Below are 6,169 nucleotides of genomic sequence, written 5' to 3' on the forward strand. Positions count from 1 at the left end.
GTACTTACGTACGTATGTTCGTTCTTTGATTCGTTCGTACATACGTAGTTCTTTTGTTATTTCATGCCTACGTAATACGTACATACGTTCCAGCGTTCGTTCTTTCGTTCGTACGTACGTACGTTCTTTCATTATTTCCTTCCTGCGTACGTACGTTCGTTAGTTCAATAGTTCGTACGTACGTATATATGTACGTTCGTTCGTCCTTACGTACCTACTTTCCTTCGTTCGTACGTACGTTCGTTCGTTCGTTCGTACGTACGTATTTTTCGTTCGTACGTACGTTCGTTCTATAGTACGTACGTTCATTCTTTCCTTCGTTCGTACGTACGTACGCTCATTCGTTCGTTATTTCCTGCCTACGTAATACGTACGTACTTTCGTTCGTACTTACGTTCGTTCGCACATACGTGCGTTCGTACGTACAATGATTCGTACGTACGATCGTTCGTACGTACGATCGTTCGTACGTACGTTCGTTCGTTCTCTACGTTCGTTTGTTCGTACGTTCGTTCATTCGTACGTTCGTTCCTTCGTAAGAACGTACGTTCGTTCGATCGTACGTTCGTTCCTTCGTAAGTACGTACGTTCTTTCGTTATTTCCTGCCTACGTAATACGTATGTACTTTTGTTCGTTCTCTCGTACGTACGTTCGTTCGTATGTCCCTTCGTTATTTCATGCCTACCTACGTACGTATGTTCGTTCGTACGTACGTTCGTTCGTACGTCTTTACGTTCTTTCGTTACTTCTTTCCTTTGTACGTACGTTCGTTCGTTCAATCGTTCGTACGTACGTACGTGTATAAGTACGTTTGTATCTACTTACGTACGTATGTTCGTTCTTTCATTCGTTCGTACATACGTACGTTCTTTCGTTATTTCCTTTCTATATATTACGTACGTTCCTTTATTTGTTCGACTTACGTACGTACGTTCGGTCCTTCGTTCGGTCGTATGTACGTACCTTCGTTTTTTCGTTATTTCCTTCTTACGTAATACGTACGTACGTTCATTCGTACGTACCTTCGTTCGTACGTACGTTCGTTCGTACGTACGTTCGTACATACGATCGCTCGTACGTCCGTTCTTACGTTATTTCCTGCCTACGTACGTACGTTCGTTCTTTCGTTCATACGTACATTCGTTCGTTCGGATGTTCGTTCTCTACGTTCGTTCGATCGTACGTTCGTTCGTTCGTACGTTCGTTCGATCGTAAGTACGTACGTTCTTTTGTTATTTCCTGCCTACGTAATACGTACACACGTTCGATCGTTCGTTCCTTAGTTCGTACGTACGTACGTTCTTTCGTTATTTCCTTCCTGCGTACGTACGTTCGTTACTTCAATAGTTCGTACGTACGTATATATGTACGTTCGTTCGGTCGTACGTTCGTTCGGTCGTACGTTCGTTCCTTCGTAAGTACCTTCGTTCGTATGTCCCTTCGTTATTTCATGCCTACCTACGTACGTATGTTCGTTCGTACGTACGTTCGTTCGTACGTACGTTCGTTCGTACATACTTACGTTCTTTCGTTACTTCCTTCCTGCGTACGTACGTTCGTTACTTCAATAGTTCGTACGTTCGTGTATATGTACGTTCGTTCATCCTTACGTACGTACCTTCCTTCGTTCGTACGTACGTTCGTACGAACGTACGTCCGTTCGTTCCTTCGTACGTACGTTCATTTGTCCCTTCGTTCGTACGTACGTACGTTCATTCGTTCGTTATTTGCTGCCTACGTAATACGTACGTACTTTCGTTCGTACCTACGTTCGTTCGTTCGTACGATCTTTAGTACGTACGATCGTTCGTACGTAGATTCTTACGTTTTTTCCTGCCTACATACATACGTTCGTTCTTACTTAATTACGTACGTTCGTTCTTTCGTTCATACGTACGTTCGTTCGTTCTCTACGTTCGTTTGTTCGTACGTTCGTTCATTCGCACGTTCGTTCGGTCGTACGTTCGTTCCTTCGTAAGTACGTACGTTCTTTCGTAATTCCTGCCTACATAATATGTATGTACTTTCGATCGTTCGTACTTATATACGTACGTATGTTCGTTCGTTTCTTCGTTCGTACGTACGATCTTTCGTTAATTCCTGCCTAAGTAATACGTAGGTAAGTTCGTTCGTTCGTTCGTTCGTTCTCTCGTACGTACGTCCGTTCGTATGTCCCTTCGTTATTTCATGCCTACCTACGTACCTATCTTCGTTCGTACGTACGTTCGTTCGTACGTACTTACGTTCTTTCGTTATTTCTTACCTTTGTACGTACGTTCGTTCGTTCAATCGTTCGTCCGTACGTACGTATATACGTACGTTCGTATGTACTTACATATGTATGTTCGTTCTTTCATTCGTTCGTATGTACGTACGTTCGTTTTTTCGTTATTTCCTTCTTACGTAATACGTACGTACGTTCATTCGTACGTACGTTAGTTCGTACGTACGTTCGTTCATACGATCGCTCGTACGTCCGTTCTTACGATATTTCCTGCCTACGTACGTACGTTCGTTCGTTCATTCATACGTACGTTCTTTCATACGGACGTTCGTTCTCTACGTTCGTTCGATCGTACGTTCGTTCGTTCGTATGTTCGTTCGATCGTAAGTACGTACGTTCTTTTTTTATTTCCTGCCTAAGTAATACGTAGGTAAGTTCGTTCGTTCGTACGTTCGTTCGTACGTTCGTTCTTTCGTACTTACGTTCGTTCGTATGTCCCTTCATTATTTCATGCCTACCTACGTACGTATGTTCGTTCGTACGTACTTACGTTCTTTTGTTATTTCTTACCTTTGTACGTACGTTCGTTCGTTCAATCGTTCGTACATACGTACGTATATATGTACGTTCGTATGTACTTACGTACGTACGTTCGTTCTTTCATTCGTTCGTACATACGTACGTTCGTTCGTACGTGTGATCGTTCGTACGTACAATCGTTCGTACGTACGTTCTTACGTTATTTCCTGCCTACGTACGTTCGTTCGTTCTAATGTTCGCACGTATGTACGTACGTATGTTCATTCGTTCGTACGTAAGTTCTTTCGTTATTTCCCTCCTGCGTAAGTACGTTCGTTCGTTCAATCGTTTGTACGTACGTATATATCTCAGTGATTCGTATTTACGTACGTACGTTCGTTCATTCGTATGTACGTTCGTTCTTTCGTACGTACGTTCTTTCGTTATTTCTTTCCAGCGTACGTACGTTCGTTCCTTCAATCTTTCGTCCGTACGTACCTGTATATGTACGTTCTTTCGTACTTACGTACGTACGTTCGTTCGTACGTACGTAGGTCCGTTCGGACGTACGTACCGTCTTTCGTTATTTCCTGCCAACCTAATTCCTATGTACGTTCGTTTGTTCGTACTTACGTACGTACGTACGTAAGTTCGTTCGTTTCTTCGTTCGTACGTACGTACGATATTTCGTTAAGTCCTGCCTACGTAATACGTAGGTACGTTCGTTCGTTCGTACGTTCGTTCTTTCGTACATACGTTCGTTCGTACGTTCTTTGGTTATTTCCTGCCTACGTACGTACTTTCGTTCGTTCAAACGTTCGTACGTACGTACCTATATAAGTACGTTCGTATGTACTTACGTACGTATGTTCGTTCTTTCATTCGTACGTACATACGTAGTTCTTTTGTTATTTCCTTTCTATGTATTACGTACGTTCCTTTATTTGTTCGACTTACGTACGTACGTTCGTTCGTTCCTTCGTTCGTACGTACGTACGTTCGTTCTTTCGTTAATTCCTTCTTGCGTAATACGTAAGTACGTTCGTTCGTACGTACGTTCGTTTGTACGTACGTTCGTTCATACGATCGCTCGTACGTCCATTCTTACGTTATTTCCTGCCTACGTACGTACGTTCGTTCGTTCGTACGTTCGTTCTCTACGTTCGTTCGATCGTACGTTCGTTCGTTCGTACGTTCGTTCGATCGTAAGTACGTACGTTCCTTTGTTATTTCCTGCCTACGTAATACGTACATACGTTCGATCGTTCGTTACTTTAATAGTTCGTACGTACGTATATATGTACGTTCGTTCGTCCTTACGTACGTATATTTCTTCGTTCGTACGAACGTTCGTTCGTTCGTACGTACGTTCGTTCGTTCGTACGTACGTTCGTTCCTTCGTACGAACGTTCATTCGTTCCTTCGTTCGTACGTACGTACGTTCATTCGTTCGTTATATCCTGCCTACGTAATACGTACGTACTTTCGTTCGTACCTACGCTCGTTCGTATATACGTGCGTTCTTACGTACGATGGTTCGTACGTACGATCGTTCGTACGTACGATCGTTCGTACGTACGTTCTTATGTTATTTCCTGCCTACATACGTACGTTCGTTCTTACTTAATTACGTACGTTCGTTCTTTCGTTCATACGTACGTTCGTTCGTTCTTTACGTTCGTTCGTTTTCTACGTTCGTTTGTTCGTACGTTCGTTCATTCGTACGTTCGTTCGATCGTACGTTCGTTCCTTCGTAAGTACGTACGTTCTTTCGTTATTTCCTGCCTACGTAATACGTATGTACTTTCGTTCGATCGTACTTATATACGTACGTATGTTCGTTCGCTTCTTCGTTCGTACGTACGATCTTTCGTTAATTCCTGCCTAAGTAATACGTAGGTAAGTTCGTTCGTTCGTACGTTCGTTCGTATCTCCCTTCGTTATTTCATGCCTACCTACGTACCTATGTTCGTTCGTACGTACGTTCGTTCGTACGTACGTTCGTTCGTACGTACGTTCGTTCGTACGTACGTTCGTTCGTACGTACTTACGTTCTTTCGTTATTTCTTACCTTTGTACGTACGTTCGTTCGTTCAATCGTTCGTCCGTACGTACGTATATAAGTACGTTCGTATGTACTTACGTACATATGTTCGTTCTTTCATACGTTCGTACATACGTACGTTCTTTCGTTATTTCCTTTCTATGTATTGCGTACGTTCCTTTATTTTTTCGACTTACGTACGTACGTTCGTTCCTTCCTTCGTTCGTATTTACGTACGTTCGTTTTTTCGTTATTTCCTTCTTACGTAATACGTACGTACGTTCATTCGTACGTACGTTCGTTCATACGTACGTTCGGTCATTCGATCGCTCGTACGTCTGTTCTTACGACATTTCCTGCATACGTACGTACGTTCGTTCGTACGGACGTTCGTTCTCTACGTTCGTTCGATCGTACCTTCGTTCGTTCGTACGTTCGTTCGATCGTAAGTACGTACGTTCTTTTGTTATTTCCTGCCTACGTAATACGTACACACGTTCGATCGTTCGTACCTTCGTTCGTACGTACGTACGTTCGTTCGTACGTACGTACGTTCCTTCCTTCATACGTACGTTCATTCGTTCCTTCGTTCGTACGTACGTTCATTCGTTCGTTATTTCCTGCCTACGTAATACGTACGTACTTTCGTTCGCACCTACGTTCGTTCGTACGCACGATGGTTCGTACGTACGATCTTTCGTACGTACGATCGTTCGTACGTACGTTCTTACGTTATTTCCTGCCTACATACGTACGTTCGTTCTTACTTATTTACGTACGTTCGTTCTTTCGTTCATACGTACGTTCGTTCGTTCTGTACGTTCGTTTGTTCGTACGTTCGTTCGATCGTGCGTTCGTTCCTTCGTAAGAACGTACGTTCTTTCGTTATTTCCTGCCTTATAGTACGTATGTAATTTCGTTCGTTCGTACTTATATACGTACGTATGTTCCTTCGTTTCTTCGCTCGTACGTACGTTCTTTCGTTAATTCCTGCCTAAGTAATACGTAGGTAAGTTCGTTCGTTCGTACGTTCGTTCTCTCGTACGCACGTTCGTTCGTATGTCCCTTCGTTATTTCATGCCTACCTACGTACGTATGTTCGTTCGGACGTACGTTCGTTTGTACGTACTTACGTTCTTTCGTTATTTCTTACCTTTGTACGTACGTTCGTTCTTCCATTCGTTCGTACATACGTACGTTCCTTCGTTCGACCGGTTATACGTACGTACGTTCTTTCGTTATTTCCTTCCTGCGTACGTACGTTCGTTCCTTCAATCGTTCGTACGTACGTATATATGTCGGTCATTCGTATTTAAGTACGTACGTTCGTTCGTTCGTACGTACGTTCTTTCGTTATTTCTTTCCAGCGTACGTACGTTCG

Source organism: Octopus bimaculoides, chromosome 21, assembly GCF_001194135.2.
Source record: "Octopus bimaculoides isolate UCB-OBI-ISO-001 chromosome 21, ASM119413v2, whole genome shotgun sequence".
NCBI classification, from domain to species: Eukaryota; Metazoa; Mollusca; class Cephalopoda; order Octopoda; family Octopodidae; genus Octopus; species Octopus bimaculoides.